The sequence below is a fragment of the Thunnus thynnus genome, chromosome 1, assembly GCF_963924715.1.
Source record: "Thunnus thynnus chromosome 1, fThuThy2.1, whole genome shotgun sequence".
NCBI classification, from domain to species: Eukaryota; Metazoa; Chordata; class Actinopteri; order Scombriformes; family Scombridae; genus Thunnus; species Thunnus thynnus.
In genome coordinates, this window is record NC_089517.1 from 5,880,342 (window position 1) to 5,907,909 (window position 27,568).

At 40.7% G+C, this 27,568-nt stretch overlaps 1 protein-coding gene across 1 annotated transcript in view; it reads right to left on the reverse strand.

Moving 5' to 3' along the window:
- Window positions 1-26,369, reverse strand: part of c1qtnf4 (C1q and TNF related 4) — a 37,679-nt gene extending 11,310 nt beyond the window's left edge. The window contains exon 1 of the mRNA XM_067612069.1: window positions 26,123-26,369. The gene's annotated coding sequence lies outside the window, so the exon portion shown is untranslated. The remainder of the gene's footprint in view (window positions 1-26,122) is intronic.
- Window positions 26,370-27,568: the final 1,199 nt, after the last annotated feature.

A 27,568-nucleotide genomic window follows, 5' to 3' on the forward strand; every position in this document is an offset into this window, starting at 1 on the left:
TTTTGTCTTATATCTAAACTGAGCCACTCAGTAAAACCACAGTCTTTTCCACTCAGCAGATTTACTGGAGCCTGCAAGAGTTAATTGCCTTGATGAAAGGTGTTGATGATACTTGTTTCAAGAGGAGAGGATATTATACTTTAATTTATCCCTCACAATGGTGCTACAGTACCTCCTGCTTGCTCTGGCATATTAACCACTAAATTATAGCTCATGTAAACTTAACATAAGCAGCGGCGCTTAATTAAGACGGCCAAATGCCAACGTAAAGACTGGAAAGAAACATCACAAAAAAGAAAAACAAATAAGAAACAGATGATTGAATTTGACTAATGCCACAGATGATATAATTAATTACATGTTATTATGTTTATTAATTGCATTTTGTGCTGATAATTACTAATCTCCAAACAGCCATTCATCCATCCAGTTTCTCACTGCTTATCTGGGTCAGAGCGACAATCCCCACAGGACGAGGCTGCCAGCCCAGACTCTTTTCCCCTGCAGCTTCCTCCAGCTGCTCCTGGGGGATTTCCCGAGGCTCCGGCAGGCTGGGAGATATCTTACCTCCAGCGTGTCTTCGCTCCGCTCCGGGGTCTCTTCACAGTTAGTCATAGTGTTTAAACTTTTAGACGAAGCGAGTTTGTGACCTTGCTGCAACCTGCAGGATGGTGACACGGTGGATTTAATCAAACTGGAGTGAATCCCTTTCCCTTTTTGTCCCGCTTAGATATTTTTGCACATTTTCATACTAATTGGAGCTATTCTCCAGAGTTTATCACGCTTTGTTAACTCAAAAGAATTCAGTCAGAGACACTTGTATCAAGGAATTGACCATTTACGCAAAGATATATCAACCCTCCATCAAACTACTGAACCAAACCAAGACGGCAAGTGGACCACCAAACATCATAATGTAATTACCCTTCACACTACTCATTACTGAAAATAGTAATCACATTACAAACATATTTATAGCTGTTTAAGGGAGAGAGCGAGAGCTAATCTTTGGCTTTAATAAACATACAGCAACAGAAATACCACAAAGGCGGAGATCGGGGTTGTGGAGGGAGACGCGGCAACAAACAATGTTGGCATGAATGTAATTAGCTGAATAATCAGCGATAGTGTCAGCTTATAATACCAACCTGCATGAATATGGTTGGATGTTACTGGCCGCACAGCTGAGAATGAGCCAATGGTTGTGAAGCATATTAGAAACAGCTGATAACAATCAGCCTTACAAGCACGACTAAGTGCTTCATTCACATGCAACATAATCAACATAAGAGGATAAAGTCTAGTCTGTATGCCTCACACGGATCACAACAGCCAAAATAACCAAAACCTTTGTGTAATTATTTTTTCCCGGGATGGCGAGAGAGAAAGAGAGAGGTGCATGTATTTTCCACCTGAGTCTGCTGAGTCGCTTCAGTGATGCTCATATGGTTCCACTCACCCTTCAGGCTTTTATTTTAATGTACTCCACTTCCATGCATGCTTTTGAAGGTTATAAATGTTGAGATATGCACCAGCTATTCCTTGTTTTTTTTTATTTTTTGCATATTTGCTTGTAGCAGCCTGGTTCCTGTAGCATCACTGCTTCCAATGAGTAAGTAAACAACACATGGCTGGTGTTAGCTGTGGCTTGCAATACAAACATTATGGAGTTTGCAGAACACCACTTTATCCAGCACTTCTATGATGTCATCTCCCACGTCACTACACATTTGCATAAAATCGCCATATGACACTGTCATAAGGGCAGCAGTGAGGATTACTGGAACCACGTTGCTTGAGTCACCAGATGCCTCAACCAACTGGCTGTTCTCAGTGTGGGCAAGCAGCAGCTGGACATGGGCGTCCCTGCAGATGAGTCAGCTCCTTACACTCTCATGAAGAATACCAACCAAGCAGAAAAACACTGATTTAGTTGCTTGTATCATGGCGGCTTGTTTTAGCTGCTTTCAGTCGCCGCCGAGGGATTAAGACCTTTGCTGAGGGACGTGACAAAGATTTGTCTGTGATTCCAGAGCTTTGTGTTTTGGCTCAGCTCTTTTATCACGATCACAGTCTCAACAAATGTGTTAAATGCTGTAGTCTTTACAGTGGCAGTCAATCTCAGTCCCTTTCATCACCACCTACATTAACTTGAACTCCGTCAGCTTGGCAACTGCTCGCCTCTCACCTGGATGTCAGAGAACAACTTTACCAGGAGCGAGCAACAAAAAGATGCAGATTTTCATTCTAAATTATTCACATTTAGCTGCAAACCACTCTAACAGGCCCTTCACACATACAGACAAATACAACAGACTCAAAACTGGGACGGAGACAGGCTGCCAGTCATTGTGAATAGGACAAGGTTGCGAGAACCAACCACACTTGTTTTGACACCTGCAGAAATGGAAGCACAGAGTTGTTTCCACTTGACAGCTTGGATGTCATCATTGTATTAAAACTGTTTCAACAACATGGACTGAGAGGTTAAAAAGACAGCAGACTGCTGACAGCAAATTGTACAACCATAAATGAACTACTTCCTTTTACACAGTACAGCGGCTACATCAGAAAACTGTCCAGTCGGAGCATGTAAGGTGCTCAACTTATCTGCACGGGGTGCCCCAGGGCTTAATACTGGGACCTATTCTATTTGCAATGTACAGTTTTTTGCTTCCTCTTGGCCATATTATATGTAGGTGTAGCATTTAATTTCAAGCTAAATTTTCACAGTAAAGTGGTTTATTATGGAAGAACACTGCTATACCACAATGGACAACCATTTATCCTAGAAATGACTTTAATATGCTACTGAACTGTGACAGCAAATGCTTTTGAGAGAAACTAATTGCCACTTTGACTACATATTTTATTAAGATAATGAGGAAACATGATTAATGAACATATTTCAGTAACAAAAATAAATAAATTATTAAGAAAAACCTCACAGCTATAGTCATCAGGTTCAGAGAAGGGTACAGACTCCGCTCATTGCAGCTTCAGGCTCTAAAGCACCTCGGGGGAAGATCTTGACCCTTGGTTAAAAATTTAAAAAGTTAACATAATATTGAACCAAAACCACAATCTTTCAATTGATTCCAACATGCTTCCAAAGTGCTTTTGTTGCATGAATCTAATCACATACAAGATGCGAAGTGGGCCTCCTGTCTCAGAGACCTGCACTATATTCAAATAGCCTTCATTGGACAAAATGTTGAACATAATCTGGGCAGCAATTACCACCAAGATGTAACTGTTTGTAGCGTATAATATAATGTCCAGGAGACGAGGTTCTACTGGCTGAAACAATAAGCGGGTCTGAACAATTATGCCAACAAAGAGAAAACAGAGGAAAGAAAAAAGTTGAAGAGCAATAGTTGCGGAAATTGTGAGTGAATATTTGTGTAGAAAACCTCTCGAGATGGACTAACTGAACTGATAACTCTGATAATTACTCCATCAGTGGGTTTCAGGACTTTCCATTAGCTGTGTCAATATTAGCTATTTGAAGGACCTTGAGGGAAAATGAAGAAATGACACATTACCCCTTTAAAGCAAGAACTAAACTGCCTCTTCAGGAAAGTCTGAAAGATTACTAAGTGCAAACAGAATGAATCCTCGCTCTCTTCAAACCTTTCCATTTTGTTTCTGCCCATTTCCATGAATACCAAAGCACCGAATGAAAATGCAACATTATCCATGAAAGATGAGGGACTGTACGCCTCAGTGACCCTGGTGGCGTTGTTCTCAGGAGGACTCTGATCCTACATGGGTCACCTGAGGCAGACCGGTCTCTAGCGAGCAGTTGCTGTCAGCATGGATGGATGGCTCACTGCAGTTCAGCTGAGTGAGTGACGCCTGGAGAAGCAATGCATGGCTGATGGTTTGTGTGTGTTCGGCATGAGCAAAGACGAGAGGAGAGGAGCTGGCGTTAGCGAGACGGACCTCCATCATGGAAAAGGTTTTTGTCCATAACAGACATAATGATGACAGTGCAGCTGTAGGTCGTTTCCTCATGCAATCAGTCGTCTCACCCTCCACAAGCAGGGTGATTGTTTCAGCCATCAAACGCTGCCATCTGATCTCTGCTATCAACAAAATCTGTGACTGTGATTATAACAGTGTTTGACATTCTGAGTCTGCTCAGGCTTAAAGGGTTGATGTGCCCTTCTAAGAAAAAGACGGGATGCAAAAGGGAGATATGGGAGGACTAGTGCCTGAACACACCATCAGTTATTTGTAGTGTTTTCATGCCAGCAGAACGCTGTCAGCTGAACCCCTTTTGTCTCCAGAAGGTCAACCTATCAAGGATTTCAAAACCAGACTCATTTTTAGATTTGACCTTCATGAATTTCTGAAGTAATACAAAGGATTGTGAAAGTGTCTCGCAGGCTCAGGGATCATCCTTTATCGAACCCTGAAGGCGCATCTGAAAATGCAAAAATATGAAAACGCTACGGTGCATTTGCATATCAGCGTGGGTGTTATCATTGTGTCACCGGTTGCTCTGGGGTGAACTGAGCATCGTCAGGTTCATTACTTTACAGGGTCTTTCTTTTATTCAACTCTATTGTCGCTTCGCCATCAAATTAAACACCTCCTCGCCGTATCGGTTGCATCTACGCTTCTACTCCATCTCTCAGGTTGTGGCTCTCCATGAGATTCTGCCAAGTGTCTAAAAATAGAGGGAGGAGAAAGGCTGATTTCTCTTCCCCGGAGACAGATCAATAACTGATGATTGAGATGGGGATGAAAAGGAGGACAGGAGGAGGGAGAGGAGATGGCAGGCGAGGCAGGAGGAGAAGGAGTATATGGTGAGAAAGAAAGAAAGCTGAACAAATACAGCTAAATTTCTCGAGAGTGAGTTTAGAATAGAAGATGTGGGAAGTTTGGCTTGATTTACTGTTATTTGTGTGTATATGGGAGACTGGATATACAGTATATGTGTGTGTATGGCCCACATAACTTTGTTGTGTGGGTGGTGTTATGTGTGTGTGCGTGTGTAGTCCTAGCTGCGTGGGTTGCTGTTGGTCTGAGGAAATGTGTGAAAGTGTGTGTGTGTGCTGATTAAAGGTGTGATTTGTTCATATGTGAGTTTAGCTATGTGTTTGTGTGTGTACTATTGAGTTGAGGAGTGTGTGTGGTGTGTTTATGTGTGTACACGAGTATATTTGTGTATACAGTGATGTATGCAAATATGTTGTTTTTCCTATGTGTGTACATGCAGATGTGTACTTAGTTTTGTGTTGGCTGTGTGCATGCATGATATGCATGTATGACAATGCTTTTGTGGTTGTGTGTGTGTGTGTGTGTGTGTGTGTGTGTGTGTGTGTGTGTGTGCGTGTGTGAATCTCTCCTCCATGCTGGGCCATCTGCTCTAGGTGATAACAAACACATTAGCTCTCAGACTGCAGCAAAACAACCACTCACCGACTCTCACAGGCTGGCTGAGGATTACTAGTTTATATTACCTTTAAGTCTGCTCTGAAAACCTGTTAATATATTTTCATATTTCCTCCTGCTCCAGTGAATATGCGGGTGGCAGAGTCATCATCTTAATGTCACAGGAGTCCATTTAGCCCTTAACCAGGCACTCCTGAATTCACCTCACAGCTACTAAGATTGGAGTTTTCTGCTTATAGCTCATTTTTTATTAATATTTTTTATATTAACACTAAATCAGATGACATATAATATGAAAGCCGTAGCAGCTAGTGTCAAACCCAAAGAGACTATAAACCGACTGTGGTTCGGTCCTAATGTTCTCATCAATCTTATTTCCAGCAGCAGCAGTTTCAACAAACAAGCTGTGATAAACCCTCTGTATGCTACGTGCCTGGCACCGAGCAGCAGACAGTTAGCGAAGGGCCAAGCATCTGTCAGGTTGTTTTGGAGTTTTTCTGGTCCCCTACTGACCAACAATCAGACACAGAGCCAATGTGAAGCTGGAAGAGATACAACTGGCATTTATAACTATGCTTATAACTCAAAAATCCAGCCTTTGGAACAGAGCCTTTATCAACAGTATGTTGTGTGACTCGCTTCATGTGTAAAAATAAGGACAGTAGTTTTAACAAAAGCAATCTAGTATTGTTTTTTTTATTTGATATTTATGCAATGCAAACCAAGAGGTTACATCACACCTCGCTACGTCCATCTTTATGCCCAGTCATGGTTCAGACATGTGTGTAATAACAGCAGGACAGAGAAGAGCGAATGCTGAAGAGGTTTTTGGACAGAAGAGATAATGACTAGAAAGTTGACTTGAGAAGAAAGTGTTGGTGAGTTTTATGGATGAAAACAAGTTACGATGATGCAAGTACCTGTGCTGCCATGCTTGTAGTTTTGTTCATGGGAGCAGATCACTAAGTAATCGTTGTTTAACTCTTCACCAAGGTTTCAATTTCTTATAGCAACTGCTATAGTGGATGCTGATTTTGGGGAAAGTAAACTCCAGGAACACTTTTTCAGAAAGACTGATTGCTGATTCACTCCGTGTCCCAACTGAATGCGACGTGAACGAGTGTCAGCAACAAAATCAATTTGCTTTGTCCTAACTGGCTGCGAGCGCCGCAGCACGCCGTCTTGAGCTGAACTTTTTCAGACGCCCTGTTTCTTCTTGTTGCTTGCATTGAAAGCGCTGTAGGACACAGTGTCATGGACGAGGAACAGCTGATTCATTTAGTTGAATCCTCCTCATTTCACTACAAAAACCTAAATAAGGTGGCAGCTGGCTGGAGTTTTCTGTTTAAAAAAGTACAAATGTCGGAAGATAGCAAGTACTCGCCCACCTTCTGCTCTCCAGTCTGATCTCGAGCACACAGCTGATTGGTAGCCTACGTCGTTTGTTTACATGACGTAACAGAGGCGCATATTTAACGGATTCAGTGTGGACAGAGAGCGTCCGATGTTATGCGATGTGATGTGATAGTCGGACGCTCTCTTGCTGTTTCGAGTTCCAGAAGCTGGTCAAACAGAGCCTGAACGTCCTGTTGCTAGTAGCAACCGACACACAGCAGTTACAGTCAGATCTGTGACCAAACAAATACTGACAGAAATCTTTTATCTACTTCCCAGATGTACTTGTTAGATCATTATCTATAGTTGTTTTATTATGGCTGTGTTGTGACTGTTGATTTTGCAGTTTTGTTTTCCTGTGGTTACTTTCCCACTAAACAAGCTAACATTACGCTACGCTAGCTGTCTGAGGCTCATGTGTTGCTAATACAACATTCAAAATTACTGTTCGGCTAACTGTTTTGTATATTGTGGAGTTTATGTGTATGTTTGCTAACTAGATTAATTAGTTTGGACATTTTATGGGGACTTAAGCTATTAAACTTTCACTGATGATACTCAGTTATACCTGGCATGACAAGACAAGTAACTAATTTGTCTGCTTGTCTACAGTATGTTTTTTGTGAAATTAGCTTCCTTGTTGTTGCTCTACTAATTCATTTTCACAATAACTCTTATTAATAGTATCCCGTTGCTTTCTGATTTGTAATTAAAGTCATCAAATGTGTTTTCCTAGACTGCACAATTGCTTCCAAATCTTTGGTGTGAATGACAAACCAATAACTGTAAAAAAAAAAAAAAAAAAAAAAGTGTGCTCTGAAAATATTGATATCATTCCACAAAACCACAAGGTTCAGTTTCCTTTTGAAGTGTTTTGGTTAAGCCAAAATAAAATCAGTTCTTGGAGTAGCTGTTTCATTCTCAGCGTGATCCGAGTGTAAATCCATCTCTGTTCTCTGCTTCCCTGAACAGCCTCGCTCTTTCTCCCCGTGCCCCCCACATCTCTCTCTCTCTCTCCCTCTCTCATTAGATCAAAGCCACACACAGAGAACTATTGTTCCGTTGTAAAGGCGAGCAAGGCTGCCTGCACTGAAGCCAAAATAACAAAGAAACACTTATTGCACATATGCATGGGTGCATACACACACACACACACGCACACAAACATTTTTGTTTTGTTTTTTGTACTCCCTCATTTAAATACAACAAGGAAATTTCAGCTGTAATAATTAATATTTAGGTGATTATTTACTTTCTATCCAGGAGTTAGATGAGTAGTTTGGTATAAATTGTACATCTGCGTGCTAGGAGATAGAGCCGGTAAGCATTTAGCCTAGCATAGCATAAATATTGGAGGCTACCGACGCCTCTAAAGCTCACTAATTAACAGAGGGTACGATTTGCCGGGGGGATGGTTGGGATTCCCCGTCCGCCTTGTCTATATATCCCTGCCTCTGCTGAGTTTTTTTTTTCCATCCCTGATGGGACCAAAAATGTATCCCCTCATTGTGCTCTAGCTCCTCTATGCTGCTTCACCCATAGGCCATCTAAAATATCTAAAATAACGTGACAAACAACGTGAAAACAGTCATTAGTGCAAACAACAATAAAATCGGAAATGGACTTTCACTGTCAGCACCCGTGTGACAGTAGAGATGATGCCACATCTACGCGATGTGATGAAGCAGTAAATTAACTGGGGGTTTCCTCCGTCCCTGCTCAGACATTTGCAGAGATTTGTGGGTAAAAGAGGGACGATACACCACGGATGACCTCACCACAGGAGAGCGGAAAAAGAAGACAGAAGTCTGTCATCAAAGAACTGTTGTCTTAGTCTTAGTCATTTTTATGATGACAGCACGTTGTACTATTGCATGTCGTGATCATTTTCTATTCAGTATTGAAGTTTGCTGTACGCTGCGCATAGAGCTGAATTAATCAGTGACTTACAAGAATGACGTTACAGGTATTGTCACACCTGGCCGAGTATCCACAGTATTGAAAGGAGCGTAACCCCCGGGCTAACTGCCCCCGGGATCCAGCTCCATACAAATTAGCGTTTAACCTTTTGTTTTGTTGCATATGATCACATCTCCTATGTGTCCAGATGAGGAAAGGACCAGACATGAACTCGGCATCACATTGCCAAGAGTGAAAATATTGCACTATTTTAATGGATTAAAATCTTGCAAATGCGCTGGTCAAGTTCAAGTTTTGTAACTGTTTCATTTAAGTTAATAATTATTTTATAAATGTTACTGTAACAGGAGCAAGAAATAGTCTAATAGCTTCATAGTCTATATAGGTCCACTGTGGTTCTGATTCACTTCATGAGTAAAAACATTTCAAAAACATCGCATCCTGAATCAACACCTTGTTAGTTAAAGACTTACTGAGCTGTGTCCAAAATCAGTCCCTTGTTCACTTACTCTAACATTAATGTTAGCTTTAGATTAGCTGGTAGGTTGGTTTTTAAACTCTAGACAGACAACGCTAACTGGCTAACCGGAGGAATCGTCTCTATTTCACCAAACTGAACAACAGCCAAAGATGCTGCACAGATGTACTGATGAACGGATAAACTGTTGTTCCTCAAGTAATAGTAAAAGTGCAAAAGTTCCACTAAAACTGTTGTTTTACTTTTCTGTTTATGTAAGGTTAGTCTTTATGCTAAGCTAAGCTAACTGCCCCCGGGATCCAGCTCCATACATTTGTTTATGTTAAACAAACAAGATGCACAGTGTAAATTAGTGAGCTTCAGATGTGTTGGAAGGTTTATATTTTTGACAGAACCAGGCTTTCAGCTTCCAGTCTTTCTGATGATGTGGCTAATTACCTCCTGATCTGAGCTCTGTACTTAACACAGACACGGGAGTGATATCGATCTTTTCATCTCACTCTCAGAAAGCACATTTTGCCCTTTAAAGTTGTAAGTAGTTTTTATCAGCAGTAAATTCTTACAATATGCTTTATTTCCAAAAAAGTTTAGTTAAAAATCCAGTGTAAGATTAATCAAACATCATCTCTGAAGTCCCCATTATGCCCATGTTTACCCACAAAGGACGAAACATCATTTGCTTTATGAATTCAAACAAACATCCATTGTGAAGCTCCAGCTCAAGGTCGCCTCTCCTCCCTCCCCTCCATCCCTTTAAAACAAAAGGAGGGAGTCGAGGTCGCCGCTTCGTCCTCTCCCACTGCCATCTGAGTAGAAGCGCCTTTGAAAATGACTTTTGCTAGAATTGCAGCACACGGCCTTGAAAGCCACACGGACTGAAAATCAGTACGAGCAGATCCAAAATCCTCAGCTGCAGAGAGGAGAAAAAGCTTGATCCTGACGAGAATATAATCGCTGCCTTTGACAGTTTGTCTTAAGGACGCTCGTCAAACCATATGAATAAGCAACAACATGAAATGCCGCTGGCCGTGGAAACTGACTTTGTCATTATTCATGATAAGAGGTATCCATCTGTCCTCATATTTAATGTCTTCAACAAAGATTTTACTGCAGATTAAAGCAAAAATCATCCCGTTACACTGCCAAACATATCAAACTGTGACTTCAGGGAGCTATTTTTGATGAAATATCAGAATTTTCTTTCTTGGTGAACCTGCAGCTCTGTCAGCAACTATTAGGACTGATGTTTTCATTGCACTGACTCAGTACGCCGGCACGAGAGATAAGAAATTCAACAATGACTATGAGGCTGAAATGCTGACTTACAGCTTTAAGGTAACTGGAAGGTCTTCACATCAATATTGGATAAACAGTGTAAGACTCATTATACCTTTTACCCTAAGAGACCCTAGAAAAAAGGATTACAATTTCTACAAGCCACAAATTAAAAATGAAAGTCTACACTTTAAACTTATAATAGTGTACTGTCATTAGCATTTCTAATGTAATGTTATGGAGGTCTCCTCCAACTCTCAGTGCTTTTAAATGAAAGACATTTCTGTATTTCTGCCACTTATTAAATTTAATTTGGGACTATTTATTCATATCTCACACTGGACTGTAGCTGCAATCATTTTTATTCTCCTGTTTAATTCTATTTTACCTTATTTTATCTTCTATTTTGTTTTACTCCTTTTAAACCATTTTTTTCATAACGTCCTTTTTATATCGTGTTTTGTTTCTTAATACTTTTTTATATTTTATGTAAAGTACTTCTTGTTGAAAGGTGCTATAGAAATAAACTTGTCTCGGGGTACAGAGCCATTAAAACTGTGTCCTCGTCTAGATTTTGTACTTTTTCCGCAACGCATTTCAACAACTTCCCATCTGACCTTGCTCCATTTTCTACAGTTAGTTGGAGATACTGTGATAGCAATGGTAACAAGAGAGACAGCTTATGGCTACTTTGGGTAAAAATAAATAAATAAATAAAACTCTGTCTGCCTTTTCTCTGTTTGATTATTAAACTTTGCTGCACAATGGTGCTGCTGATGTTAAAGGTCGGTTAGAGAAATGCTGAAATGTTCTAAGATATACAACATGCATCACATTCACATTCATAAACAGTATTGTAAATTATAGCTGTGGTTTTTTTGGTCTTATTTTGTTTTTTCTATCAGTAATAACAGCAGTGTGCTCACTCAGTCGGTCGCTGAGAAAGAAGTCAGACAAGGTAAGAAACACGAGCAGTCAGACGATCAGACAGGTTGTAAACAAACCTCTGGGTCAGACGAACGTATCTGGAAGGTGAACGGAAACATTATTTCTCAAACTGACTGTTGTTAACATCCATCACAGTTTGCAGACTGACTTTGACTAAACTTTGACCCGCTGTATATATTTTTTTGTCATTATTCATGGTAACATCTTTAGCTACACTGGCTGTGAGGGATGGAAATGTTGGTCGGTCCATCATTTAGCTACAGACTGAAATATATCTCAACAACTGATAAATGGATTGCATGATGATCCACAAACTTTTCCTCAATCGCCACCGTTAGGCTGACATTTTTACTTTTTACTGTAATGTGTCATGGATGGATTGTCATGAAATCTGGTGTAATTATCCAGAGGATGAATCCAAATGACTTTTCTGATTCTCTTTACTTGTCCTGTAGCGTCACCAGTCAAAATGTTTACTTATCCAGTGAAATATACCTACATCTACGACATGGATTGGCAAAACTGTTCCCAAGATAAACAACAGGATGAGCTGTTGTTATATGATTTACGCTTTAATTTACACACACAAAAACAACTTTTCTTACTGGTCCTTTATGCAGCCCCTCAGTTCAGCCTCTGTCTGAAACAGGCTGTTTTAGCTCCAGTCTCTTTAAAGCCCCGCCTCCTGATGAGCCCGCTCCGTTCTGATTGGCCAGCTTCAGCCAGCTCTGGACGCCACGTAAACAAACAGTCTCATTCTTTATTTGAAATGTCAACTTCTCAAATACATCTGTAAATGTTTGAGCTTGAGTCCAATTTGAAATATGCAAGTGGACAACTTGTGGAACAACTTTAGCAACAATGGCTGCAGAACAGAAGGCTGTTTATGGGCGTGTGGTTTTCTACTTTCCTGAAGGGCTGACGTCACCTCGTCGGCAAGGTAGAAGAAACATTGCAGACGGAGTGTTCAGAGCAGGTTGAAGCTCTGGCTTTAGACTTTCAGGGAGCGTTTTTACATACATTTGCTTCATGTTTTGGAACTTTGACCATGTTTAACATAGAAATCCGACATCATAACAGTATAAAAATGACAAGCAAGTGCCCCAAAACGACATATGTTTATGTTCAAGTGACAAAGCTCCCTAACAGCTGTAGTAATTATAACAGGTGCTAACCAAGTCGTCTATGTGCCTAAACCTAACTGAACCTTATAGCATCATGTTAGGAGTGATTGGGGGGCACGGTTTATAGTTCCTCTTTCTTCCTCTCCCTTTTCTAAACACCGGACTGGTTGTCATTAAGAAGATAACAAGGTGGTGTGGTTAAGCTGCGTGTTAATAAAAAGGACGTCACAGTGAGGTGCACGCGCAGCCACTGGAGTAACTTAATGACGGGATGAGGCTCAGCTGGGAAAGTGAGAAGTTGAATGAGTGATACGAGTTGAGTTAAAAACCAGAGACGTCCTTTTAGAAACGTTTTTGAGACATTGCAGCTTCACACCTTTCCTGCTCCTGGACCCTTGTGTAAAACCAGCTCTGTTCTTTGGGGACCCATCCCCCAACCACCAAAAACTGAAATGAAACGCCAGATGGAGCTCGCCGCTCACGAGAGCAACGCCCAGTGCTGGCGAGGCCGAGTCGGAGGGACCTAATAACTGCTAGCCGGCCTGGGAACTCGGTAAGGTAACCCACCTCCCGGCTGTCTCTCTCTAACTTTGGAAACCAGTCCTTCCACATTTTCTCCTTTTCAACACCCTCCAGGTTAGGACTAGTATCGGTTCTCAGCACTGAATCCCCCAGACTTGACTAGTCCGTAACAATCGTCACATCATAAAACTGTGATTTGTAGCAGTTTTGAAAGGCACAGAAAGATTAGGTTGTCCTGCCAATAAGGATGCATGGACCAATACATATCTTGTCATTTAATTTGGAGGACTTTTGATACCAAATGGTGCAAACTCTGGTACCAACTTTCATGTTTCCCTGAGAGAAATATGGTTATAAACAAGCTTTGCCAGTTGTTATGCAACTAAAGCACTTCATTTTGACGTAAAACCAGAAGTGAGCACACCCAAAAATATCAATAATTATCCCTCATTTCACAAGAAAACTGTGTGTGTCCACAACTATAGTGATCAAAGTTAAACCAGTTCACCTTCGCTTTGTCTTCTGAATAAATTTAGCCAGACTGAAGGTTTGTTTAAAATTGTCTTTATTAAAAATGTGCTTTTTGACCCATCAGATGATTAACTTTTAGTACAATGTTATTATTACTGATAGGAACGATAGCCACTTTTACTTGATGAGATTTTAGAGATATTCTACCATGACAAAAGACTTCATCTGAACAGCTACCAGTTTGGCATAAAGACTGTGCTGTAGTACACTTAAACCACTATTATTTACCACAGGTTGGATATAAAAGTTGATATAGTTCAGCAGTAAACACTCAGCAGACTTCAGTGCCCTTTCACATCTATCGAGTGTTGCCAGTTTGAAGAAAGCATAAAAATCAGTATTTTTTACCTCGTTCTTTCAGAGGGGCTCAAAATCCTCCCAGGGGTTATCAGCAAAAACACAAAATCCTGACTTCTTTCTTTCACTTCCTCCAATCAATTTGATGAAAAACAGAAAGACGTTAATATAATATCGCTCACAGCCGCCTGTGGTTGCAGTTTACAGGACTTGCACAGGAAAAATCTCAGCACATGAAGGTTTCCATAATGATCTATACTGTCATACTGTTTTCCCATGAAAGCTGCAGGGTGTGACTGATGTTCTGAAGCCGCCTCAGTCAGCCTCCTACCTGCTGGGAGGGCGAAATCAAAGCGCAGGGCTTCTGAGAGAGGGTGGATGTAAAAGTTCACACCTCCGACTAGAAGTCAATATCAAAATAAGCACTAAGGCTGTGGATGGACATTAAAGTGCTCAGTCTAGTGTTACGGTTATGTCCATTATCAGGATGTGCAGGCTTAAGAGGGGAAATAAAAATGCGGATTCCTGACATCACAGGACGTTCCTGAATGCTTATAAAGATTATACTCTTTATACTCTATACTCTTGGTGTTGATGTGGTGAAGATATTTATTGTGACGCAATATCTTTAGAGTACATCAACACTGACTTCTGTATCACACAGTATATATAATCAAGCTCGTGTGCAGACAGAAGCCCAGAGGAGTCTGAGGTTTCTGGGAAGAGGAAATGACATAGAGCACCTGGTGACTGAACTAAAATACCTTTTGTGGTCCTCAAAGCTTGTATTTATGAATATTTTATGTTTTTGCTTCACTCTGTCTTGGTTTGGAAACCAGGTTTTGTGATCTACAAAAGAAAAATACAGCAGTTGTAATCTTGTTTTATCTGGGACAAGCTGCACAAGGAGGACTAAAAAAAAAAAAAATGTCCCTCTTTGACAGATTTTGAAGAGATGACTAGAATTTCAGTCAGGGACCTGTTTTGCATTCAATAATTTTGGTTCACAAAAACACATTTCAGTGCTCTAGACAATACAGAGACATACAGACACAACCAGTGCTGCTTCCACCATGTACTGTAAGATAATCAGGACACACTGTAGCTATAAAAAAAAAAGGTCTGTTCTTCTGTAATGTGTTAGAGGTGTGAGTTCTTCCCAGTCTTTAAAAGCAGAGTGACAGACTGCAACCTGCATCACAATCAATACACATAACACTGAATTAGTCAGTATGGCTGCTTACACACAAACCTCTTAAATCATATAGGTATGCAGTTTAAGGTAGCAAATCCTTTAGAGACCGTCCCCCCGGGAAAAACCAGAGCATCAGTCATCAGTGCAAGTCCCCCAAAACGACGTATGTTTAAAGTATGACTGTTATTATATAGCGGCAAAGTCTACAAGGGGGCGGTGGTCACGATGGATGGACGGGTCAACAAAATATCAGACTTTAACACAGGAGAACGCTTTTCATTTCCTGCGACATGTTCCTTGATCCCTGAAGAGTGTGGCTTGAAAAGAGTAAAAACAGCGATAAGATTGTAACTCCCAGGAGAGTAGTTTCTAGTACGGCAGAGCTTTGCTAGCTTGTTGTGCTACATAAGACAACCTCTTGACTTTGTACTACATAAATTTGATAAATAAGAACTTAGACATGTAGCACAACAAGCTAGTAAAGCAATTTAAAAAGAACCGTGTTCCTGCACATGCTCAGTGGCATCTGCTTTACACAGAACTACTCTCCGGAGACAAAAAACATGATCGTTGTTAGTGGTCTTTGGAGCCGTTTCTAAAAAACAAACGTAACTGTAATCTTCATGATGAAGAAAGATGTCACCCAGTGCATCGAGGAATAAGATATATCAGTCTTTGGATACACACTCAGTACTTGTTAGTAGATCAGTTCATTGTTCGAAAATATAGAGAATCAAAATCGCCAGCCTTAACCCTTTAAAACTCAGAGCTTCTCAGTAAAGCCTTTAAGATTACACTAAGCTGCATGAAAGGTGGTACATTAATAAAGGTTGTTTTCAAACATCTCACATTTAATGTAATATATTTCCCAGGTGAAAAGATACATTTCACACATGCTTTTTTTTTCTTAAGCACATTGCTTTTCATGTATTATAAAAAAGGATCATGCAACATATTTTATTATGTAAATATAAGAAAAAAACAGCTAATAAATGATGTATGTTCATTATATTTCATTAAAGAAAATGATATTCTGGCATGTGTTGTAAAATATTCTGTATTTGGTCCGTCCATATATCTAAATGTATATATTGTGTTGTACTGAATTATTGATCTCAGTTGTAAACTGGCAGTTAAAAAATCCTTTGATGGAGCTGGTAGCTGTTTGTTTTGGTATTTTTCTACATCATATCTGCTATATTCACTCTTACAACCTCCTGCAGCTCCTCGTGTACGATATCCTGCATTTTTCATGTCAACACAGTGGGGTCGAGAACGTACTGGGCGAAGAACCTGCGTGTATTGTTCATCCTCACCATCCTCTCTCATTATTGGATCTTCCTTCAATTCAAGGTTTTAGCTTTTTGTGATCCAAGCGTGGTCTGACAACGCCCTCCCGCTACTTCTCCTCTTCTTCTCTTTACAAGTGCACAAAGGAAGAGAAGAGAGAGAGCAGGGACTGCTAATAAGCACCCCTACCCCCACCTCACTGGTACAAGCTGAGGAGAGAGCGACCTGGTCACTTGGGACAGATATCAAAGACAGTCGGGGGGGCTGTTATCTGGAGTTGCAGTGACAGACCCCTGCTGCTGCTGTCCCTCTCATTAGTCCCACTTCCTCCCTCCCTTCCCTGTTTCTCATCCTCCCATCCTCAACACTTGTCACCGTGCTGTCAGCTGCCTGCTCAACTGTAGACACCGGACCAGCCTGGGGACTGGATGGAAAGAAAGGAAAAACAAAAAGAAACAAAGAAAGAAAAAAAATACGCAAAGAAGGACAGAAAAAGAAGGAGAGATTTCGAGGTGTAAGCCAGGTTTGTCAGCCGAAGCGAGACAACAGAGGAGATCAATTTTTCTAAGCTTTAATCCTTCCTGTAAACATCTCCTTTCTCCCGCCACAGTCTTGAGTACAAAGAAAACCTGCAGCAGCAAGACTGCTCTCTCAATCCTGTCAGTTCACCCGATACATGACTGCACAGAGGAACAGAGAGAGAGAGAGAGGAAGAGAGAGTAACAGCTACACCAACGACCTGGTGTCTCGCCAGGAAACACGGCAGGGTTCGATCCGCCAGTGACAGACGAGACACGAGCCAGGCAGCAGACTGGGCCGGCTTTGACTGCTGCTTCTCCTCGTTATGTGTGTGATTACGAGGACCAAAGACACAAATGTCAGTCCCGTAAGGAGCTAGTTTAAGATTAAAATGACAGCGTAGAGTCACAGGAAACATCAACTGCAAGATTTAAACACCAACAAACATCTATCAGTGAATTACCTTGCATCTTTTGGCTCGTTTAGTTGTCTGATTTTGGATTTTTCTTGTTTTCTTGCTGCATTACTGACTAAATGAAAAACCAGGTGGAGTGTTAACATGTTGAGGTATTTCCAGCACAGCAGAACATCTTTCAGTGATCTAATGCATCAACAGTACACATCAGGTTTTGGTGTCAGTTCCTCAGAATCAAAGAGCTTCTTTCTAGAGCCGCCATTTTATTTTTACACTGATTTTCAACAATCATACACAGAGAAATCTATCAGAGAAGAAGAACAGGAACAGATAATGTGATTTAAGGTAACCTAAAACTTCAGATGTAAATTAAATGCTCATGAAAAAAGTGGTTTAATCTTTCGCTCCTACATTCTGTTCTGCACTGTTTCAGTTTCTATACTAATTAGACGTTCAGAACATTAGCAAACACATTTTCAACACCAAGTCCTCGAGCTGAACTGAGCACACTGAATCATCAGTGTCACTGACTGAATCAGTAGCTTTTTGCGTCGGAGCACCGGGTGACTGACAGTTTACTGAAACACTGTGAAAGTCACAGAGAGAATCAAAAAGCCTGAGCTCTGTTGAAGAGAGACGATTGGTGAGCTTTTATTCTTAATAATAATAATAATAATAATCAGTTAATGATTGATGCTTTTATGTCTGGTTTCAATTCACTTCCTTCCAAAATACATGATTTGTCATTACCCGTCCAGAACGATACATACTGCAGAAGCGTTTTCTGACGCCCGAATCAGTTGAACAGCATCATCAGTTTGTTCCTTTTGAAACCCACAGATCACTGTTGTAAGTCTGTGGTTACAGTTTGGTCAGGTTTTGGGAGACATGTTTTGGGTTTAAATTACTATTTCCTCAAACCTGAGAACACTAGCTGTATTTCCATCAACATATTTTTATGCGCATTTTGAAGTATCGTATTAGAAAAGGTTGTTGGAAAATTAAAAAAAACTTCCTCAATTTTGAAAAAGTTTTTATGCTCACTTGAGGTGGTTTTTGTGGAAACAGCTTTGCCAGTAGATAGTGTGTGTGTTGACAATTTGAAATAAAGACTTTTAAAAAAAACTTACTTTCTTCTCCACTGAAGAAACGAAAAGTGACGGCAGATGAAAACGAACGAAAACGGCTGTGGCGGTACTGATTTCCCTTGAACACAGATGTTCTGTAAGAAGTCGGAAAACCAGCTCCCAGCCACATAAAGAAATTTAAAAAAAAACAAATAATAATTATTATTAATATAATTAATAATAATTAATAATTCACTTGGAGAAACCTCACAAGGTGTTGCACAATGGGAAACGTCCCCTTAATGAAATAATGCCTCTTTAATAGTCCAGTCCAGTCCCCACACTCTGCACACAGGTGATCTGCATAAACCCTCCAATCAACCCAGACATGCAACTATCCGAATTCGTAACGGGGAGACAGGGGAAATGATAGCAAGTCCCACAAATGGGTGACTGCTACACAGTGACAAGACTAACACTCCTCAAATTATTACTTGAAACAAACAGAGATGTATTTCCTTCTTGTCTTCTATGTTGTTATTCACTGTTTGAGGTTTGACTGGCGCTTGTTTGTTGCAGTGGTATAATGGTACCTGACTGGAGAATTAACACCACCTGCCGCTTATCTCGATGAACCAACTCCTGATATTCGCGTAACAGTAGTGGATGAAAAAAAAAATTCAATTTCTTTTGCAGATTTTCTGAAAATTTGGTTAAAAGTTGTGATACATTTGGATGGAAACCCAGATACTGATATCAGCGTTTAAGATGATAATACTGAACTTGTTAGTAAACAGTTGCTTATTTCCACATCCAGCAGTTATTGAGTAACAAGATCATTCATTTGAAGTCATGTTTCTGTCTACCTGGTGAATCTAAGTCCAATATTCACTCTCTTTTAGCTCTGTTTTTGTTCTCCACCAACTCCTGAGAAAAATATTTGGCTCTTTATATTCACCAGCTAGTCTACAGCTAACTGTGTCTGTTTGCCATTTGGTGCTGAGCAGGTAGTGTACAGTGGCTTTTTACAGCTTTTTCTCTGAAAACGACACTATGAGAGCGCTGAGAGTGAACCAAAACAGTAAAGTTGCAGCCAGACATCTAAACAAAGAGCTGAAAGTCGCTATAAAGCTCCGTAAAGCTGAAGGGAGCTGCAGAGTCGCTGATAATTCTCTGTAGGTTCATCACTACGAGCCACAACCAACACGTTACACTTAATGCAATAAATGCAAGAAATTGACACTTTTTCTCATTCGACTGACAAGAATTCTGGGAAATGTCAGAAATAGCAAAAATAGAAGTACTCCAACTTGTTATCTACTGCATATCCCATGGTAATAACAGTGCAGAATAGAAGTATCCACTTTGTAACTGAAAAGAAGTTTAAGTTAAGGTTAAGTTTTGATACGTAGAGGACAGGGTTCAGGTTTCGGTTTAGACGAATGAACTTGTGTGTGTGTGATTTTCAGGCTGTTGCAGGAGACAGATTAGCGCAGCAGCAGAGGGATTAGCAGATGATGACACCCTGTATATCTCAAAGACACTCCTCTGCTGCAGCACCGTCTTGTCTCTCTGCTCAGGGCTTATTTCATGACTTGTTTATCACAGACGCTCGAAGTAATCCAAACCTCGAGGTGTGAAGTTACTGCTTTAAAATAATCTGACTGCATCTCTCTTTCTCTTTTAGTTCACTGTTCACATTCACCTGCAGTCGGTTGATGTTGATCTCATGTAACTGGTTGCATGTTGTGGTTTCAAGACCGGCGTGCTCAGAGCAAACAGTGCTCCATCTGCTTCGGGTATTCTGGTTGTATCTTGCAGAGTTGTGTTCATCAGCAGCAGCCTGGTTCATTACGTTCAGTGTTCAGTGGAGTCTGGTCAACAGCTCAGGAACAGCATTATGTTGTGTGCTGTTTCCATTGCAGTGCAGATGAGATCCGACCAGTGACAGAAGCAGTCTGCAAGATGTCTAATGATAAATCTCCTCAAAAGTCTACAGACGTCGTGTTTGCATTCTGACATGAAGTTGTAGCTGAGAAAATATTGATAAACTCAAATGTACTACCTTTATAACTGTATAAAGGTATCTGTAGGTCCTAAAAAAATCTAAAAAACATTCATTCTAGTTTCCTAAAAAAGGCCACAGCAGGTATTAAATAGTCTTAAATCAAAATGTAATTTTCTTATGTATGTTGTGGGCGGTGGTAGTTTTGACATGTTTATGTATGTGTTTGTCAGCTACACCTATAAACTACCAGTGAGACTGGTGCGACAGTGGATTGTGCTGCTGTTTTATTCTATTTTGTGATGTTTCAGTCAACATCATCAGACCTGCAGCAAACATTGTGTCACTGCTGCAGCTACAGTAGCTCATCCAATCAGAACAGGCGAGTGACGGTTTTAACAAAAACTTAATGAACTTGAATATTTTCTGATGGTTGTCCAGGTCGTATTAATTATATAGATTTATAGGATTCATTGTTCTATACTGCTCAGAAGTACTGAAAAAAGTGATATAATCATCATATCATCCCTACTGGTTTACCATCATATCCCAGCGGGCCACTTCAGGCAGTGATGCAGCACTGTTGGCCTTCTTCCACCCCGGACAAAATGGATGTGAGCCTGAAATGGCCCACATATAAAATAGCAAATATGGGCCAAATATCACAAATCAAATGTGGGCCCTTTCTGGTAAAGATGCAGTGCTCTCAGGTATGTGTATTCTGGATGTGGGCCTGTTCTTCGTTGACATACTTGTGGCCCAGATCTGGGGAACAGGGGCGGACCGTACAAGTACCGTCATTCCACGTTGTATGTGGGTTGGATGAAAATGCTGAAAGTGGCGGGTGCAGGCCGGATCTGGACCACAGCACTTTTGCTATCTGGGTTTCATACTTTGGACGGTATGATTGTGAAACAGGTATTAAATAGCATTTTATGTGGTATCAAAACGGTCTTAAATTCAAAGTTCACCTCCACTTAAAATGTGTTTTTCCTTCTTGTTCCTTCAGCTGGATGTTGTTCAGAATGATGTATATGAGTATATTTTCATATCATCTGCTGAAGGAGGAAAGTTTCTCTGTTCTCACCGAACGTCTCAGTTTTAGGTGTGTACCTACAAGCATGATTTGTAACATCACAACCTGTTTGGAGCCAATAAAAAGCCAGTAAATGACTTAACACAAGTGTGATGTAGAAACTTGAAGCCTTGAATGGACTTTACAGTGAAGCAGGAGACATCTTGTGTCCAGCAGTTAAACTTTTGACATGAAAAACATTTGTATATTCATAGATTTCAATGGGGGAGAATGAGTAGATGTAATTTTAAGGATTTTTATCAAGGTAACTGAGCATCTTTTATGGAATAAAATATCAGTTATATTATTAATCCAAGCAGAGTATTTTTATATATCCTAAAACACATCTGGAGGGGATATTGAACTTGGCAGAAACGCTGCCTTCTACAGCTCAGAAATATTTTAAAATAAACCACCATTATCCCCAGTTGACTTACAGAAGGTCGTTCGTGTAGTTAGTTGCCTCAGTCAGGAGTCTCACTTGTTCAGAACACCAGCGAAGGCTTCTGTCTGGTGCCAAATGTGTAAATGATCAGCTACTGCGCTGGATCTCTGCCAGCTCTCTTCAACTGTTCTCATTTTCAAGGTATAGTTACCATGGAGTCAAACTGCATCGACCAAAGGAACTAAAGAGGAGATGCTATCTTGTAATTATAACTCCCGTGTCTCATGATTACAAAATACAGAAGTCATAATTATGAGATGACATCTCACATTTTTTCTTGTTGAATGCAATGACCAAACCACAGAATGGTTTAACTGCACTAGAATGATGTCAGCTGCACTGCAACCATCACGTTCAGTACTGAGATCTCTGCAGTCTCATTGTGGATCATCGCTCGGTGACATCTGCCGTACACTTGGTGATGCAATGTTACGCATTTGTTTCAGGCGATACCAGTGTAACATTTGTCCATCAGTAATTTAAGAGTAGTGCATGAGGCAGAGCGAGGTATTGTGTGTGTGTGTGTGGTATGTAACATCATGGGAGAAGAACAGAGAATCACAGACTTGTTATTCTGCCTGTATGCTAGGTTAGGATGTCAGGAGGAAACATGAAACAGAAGAAGTCTGATGCTGGTTATTTACAAAAATGAAAAACTGTTCTAATTAAAATGAACAGTTAACATAAACTGACTCAGCCGTGGAAAATTACATCACATGAACTTCCTCTGGGAGAAGTAACATCTGTCTCAGTTGCAGCATTGAACGGCAGAGTGATCTGTTTCCAAATTAAACCTATTAACAAACTACTCAGGGAGCAGCGGGACTCAGACTGATGACTGAGAGCATCGGGGCCGCGACCAGGATCAACTGTAAAGAACACTGTCAAGGATTGCTGTTCTGAGTTTTATGTGCAAGTTTTCATTTGTGGTCTTTAATATCAGTGGTTGAATGTAACTTGTGGCTTCTTACCAAAGATCAGAGTGTAGTTATGTCTTCTAGTCAGAGTTGTTAGTTTTCCACCAAGGAGACATTTCCCCTCGCATGGCCTCAACAAAGAGAACTCTCCAATATTTCACAAAAAAAGCAAAGATTAAAGAAAAGTTCTGAAAAATTCATCCAAATTGATGTAGCAGAACTATGTTTCTTCTTCTTTCCTACCAAACCTATCATCTCAACACCCCTCGTATTTATCTGGTGACCCAGTTAAAACTAGCGCCAATAAAAAGCTGCTTATGAATTGACTGTTAAATTTATGGAATGTATCAGTCACGGCCTGATTTTCTGCAAAACAAATACTTTTACTTTAGTAGTTAAAGTATATTCACCTGGTAATACTTCTATATTTTTACTTAAGTAGGACTTTTGCATGTAATGAAGTATTTTTACATATTGAGAACTTCTACCACTGCTTAATATTTGAGTAGGGTCACTGCCGCATGTTTTTAAATCAGATGTAAGGAGGTGGCAGTGGCGTTAGCAAAGGAAATGCAGCTTCTTTTTTCATATTCTGTCACCTGCCTAACTTAAAGGAATACTCCAATCAAAACGTGTTATTTGAGTATAAGACACTCACTCGTAGTTCATACTGTAGCTTTTCAGCTGTTTCCACTTACGATGAAGATACGTGTTGCATATTTTTTGCCTTCTTTGTACGAATAACAGCATAAGTTAACAAGACAAACAGTTTTTCTTTATTTATGTTGATTTCTGTTTTAGGTACAGTAGCAGTTATTCATGTTGTTGCAGAATTCACAAAAATTCATCTGGTGTCAGAGCGTTTTCACATCATGGTCCCTTCTTCCACTACGCTCCTTCTCTGGAAACCTTTTTGGAAACTCATCTGTTTTTCTGTCCTACAGTGTAGAACTTACTATAACCTTCCGGTTGGTGTTTGTTTTTAACCCTCTCTTGGCAGCTTATTGGTTTTATTGTCACTGTTCTCAATGTTTTATCTCTATTTTAATTCATCAATTGTATTGTTTGTCAGTTCTGCTGTTGTTTTCAATGTTTTGCTGAGGCACTCTTGTGTGATAATGCACTTTTAATAAATGTTGACTTGCAAGGCGACTCTAATCATTATAAGTTTCCATCCAAATGTAGCACAAATTTTAACTGAATTTCCATAAAAACAGCAGTTGCGCGTTTCCTTCCACGACTGTTATGCGAATATTGTGAGTTGGGTTGTCGAGATAAACAGCAGGTGGTGCTAATTCTCCAGTCTGGTGCCTTTAAACCATTTCAGAAGAAGAAGACACAACGAGATGATGTAATTAAAAGAGTGGCGGTTAAACCTCAGATAACGGAGAACCATGTGGAGGATGTAATGGAAATATGACATTTTATGACAGTGTCCTCATCGCTGCAGACAGGTCTGATGTTTTCATCTCTTCAGTGAAAACTGGAGTGACGTTTAAGTCACATGCTTCATATACATCATCATTTATCTGCTAAAGTCTGGTTCCATTGCACTTTGTCGCATTTAGTTTTTATGGATACACCAATTTTCCCCCAAATATTCTGCAACATTTCAACCGTTTTTGATGTTTTTTATGGGTTTCAACTCAGTTTTTTAACGCACAAATTGAAACCTTAAACACGGGTGAATGGAAACACACTTATTAAGTACCTGTTCAGTGTGTTGTCCTCTGTTTTTACTAGTTTCAGATTGCTGCTTTCTGATTGCCAAGACTGTGTATATTGGTAGAAATGGTCATTAAGTGTGGAGTAGATGATTTCAGCTTTATGTTGGTAACAAACACAAACAGCTAACTGCACTAGCGACAAATAAAAACTGTGTAACTGGCAAAGATGTGAATATTTGAATAATACTGAGCATAAAGATGGACAGCGAAGAAGTGGATGACACTGCAGGAGTGGTGTGAGAACTTTCTCTTAACATTTTGTTACATTTTCACCAAGAAACTGGGTCACAGTTGGAATCCATTGTAAGAGCTGTGAATCCAAGCCCACTACAGCTGCTGTCCTCCACAAAGGAACAAGCTACAACTTTTCAGAGGCCAACAATGGGTGAGTTTAGATGGAACATTCCTTTACCTGTTATTAAAGCCTTAATGTGCTGTGAGAGAGATATCGGCCAATATAACTGTCTCATAACCATCAGTCTCTGTGTGTGTTAGACTCTCCAGGATTTAGAACATCAGGCGCTGCCTTCAGTCTCCAGTAAAAAAAGGGCAGAAGCAGCTGTATGCAGGCAAACAATCACACACAGATGCTGTAAATAACACAAGCATATGTCCCCTTACAAATGTGAAATCTACACTGAGTCAGATGATGAATCTGTAGCCTGCAGCAGCCGTGTGTTACACTGATGTGTATTAAGATACTGGAGCTGCAGACAAAAGGAGTCAACCTCCTCAGTGTGGAAAAACCCATCTGTGATAAGAGAGATCTCATCAACTCTTTAGCTTTATTCACATCCTTCTGCTGCCCACGGAGCTCTCCAGTATCTCCACCGCAGATAATGACAGATAAATAAACCATAGGATATCCATGCATACTCTTTCTGCCAAGCTGCAACCTACTATACTGTGGCAAGATGTTACAAACAAGACAAAGCATGTGTGGAACAGCTTAAAACATAAAAAAACATGCATGGTTGTCCACCCTGCTCCTGCTCTCACGTTATATCAGTGGAGCTATCACATATGATATTAAGACTCTGTGAATGAATTATAGTACATACATTCCTCCCTCTGCCCCTGTTGAGGTATCGCTGTTTCTAGAGATCAGTGCAGATAAATAATGCATGCTACTCAGACGCGGCACGACTGCTGAACGCACACAGACACTATGGCACGTTCCAACAGCACTCGCACAGCATGCAACACTTAAGGAAAGCATCCATTAATATTACAGCAACACTTACACTCCCCCCCCACTACCCCCTCTTTTTGTGTTCATCTGGAAAATGACACTCTTGCAGCGGGATAAAAAAATTAGACAGAAAAAGGAGCAGATTCTGGACTCTTTATGTTGACATTCATCCCTCAGGACGCAACAAAACCCCCACTGATGCATCAGTGTTTACGCTGCATTCCTGCACACTCCCAACTTAGGCTGCGGCTGAGCACCAAGTTCATCGCTTTCACGCGGCATTCACCTTCACACCTGAATGTCAACATCATATTACAGCTAAAAAAAATAAATAAATAAAACACCTTATAGAGGTGAAGAAGAAGAGATAGAGTTGTCTCACCTGCACGTATGCGTGTGGTATCTTCTGTCCTGGCTGTGTGTGAAGCGTAGAGCTGAAACTTCTGTCTCACCAGTGTTTGGATAAACCTCCCCTCCCTCTTTCTCTCTCTCTCTCTCTCTCACTCACTCTGTCTCTCTCTCTCTCTCTCTTTACTCCCCCCTCCTCCTCTTTCTCTCTCTCTCTCTCTCAATCTGCTCTCTCCCACCCTCCTCTGTCGCCCTCCTTGCTCTTTTTTCCCGTCCCTCGTTGTTTTTTCTCCATCTGCCTCTTTCTCTCTCCTTCACTGTCTCTTCCTTCAACCTGCTGCTGCTGCTGCTGCTGCATTAGGCACTCCACCTCCCTCCATCACCACCCCCTTCCACACACACACACACACACACACAATATATGCTAAGGTGCTAAGGGGGGGTTGTGATCTGATAAGGAGGTTTTGGAGGTGCAATGCGTACAACTGCAGTGAAGCTGCTAGTAAGATCCACTCAGATATGATGCTCTGTTAACCTAGATCCCAGTGTGTGTGCATGTGTGTGTGTGCATGTGTACAAATGTGTTTCCTTTTGTGTGTGTGCATGTGTGTGTGTGTGTTCACAGATAAATAGAAGGGGAGGAGCAGCCATGCCATAATAACCATTGGGCTTTGCTATGTGGCAATAGCGCTGCCAACTTCCTCCCTCCTGCTCATTGTTGGGAGTCATTATCTCACCTCTGGGAGGCGGGTGAGGCGAGAGGGGAAGAGATGGTGAGAGAATACATGTAATGCTCTCAAATTGAAATTCATCCTACCCCTTCTCCCTTTATAATCTCATTCAAATTCCACAGTCTGTTGCTCACTCATATTTAAATGAGCACTTGACTAAATCCCTCCTGTGCTTTTGCTTTTCTTGGCCAGCGTTTGGCAGGCTGCCGCGCTCTGTTGCATCTGAGCATCCTGGACGCTTCTCGGCAAACTGGCGCACTCTTTGTGCTTTGGCCAACGCACAGAAATAGAATTAAAAGAGTGGGCAGCGCGGCCACGCAATGAGGCTAAACAAGTCTAATGGCATGTTGGCAACGTGCGTCTGCTCTGACTAGGGACGGTAATGGAGTGTGAAGCCACCGAAGCTCGGGACACGTCGACACTGATGTAGAGTTCTGCTCGTGTTTTTCAGATTTTTAAAAGTTTGTTATTTACACTGAACCATAAAAACACCGTCTTCCTCCTCCTTTAGGCGACTGCAAACAACCAAATGAGAAATTAGCGATGTAGAAACATTTGTGCTCTTAAAAAACTTTACAATCAACTTGTGTCCGCTGACTTAAACAGTCACAAGAACGCAGAACAATTGTGTTGATGATGGTCGAATAACATTAATGCTGGTTTTTTATTCACTTATCTTTATTTGTGTAGTTTTAGAGCTGTCTTACATGAAACCTCAGTGTTTTGCAACTTCTCTGTTTTTGAGTTGT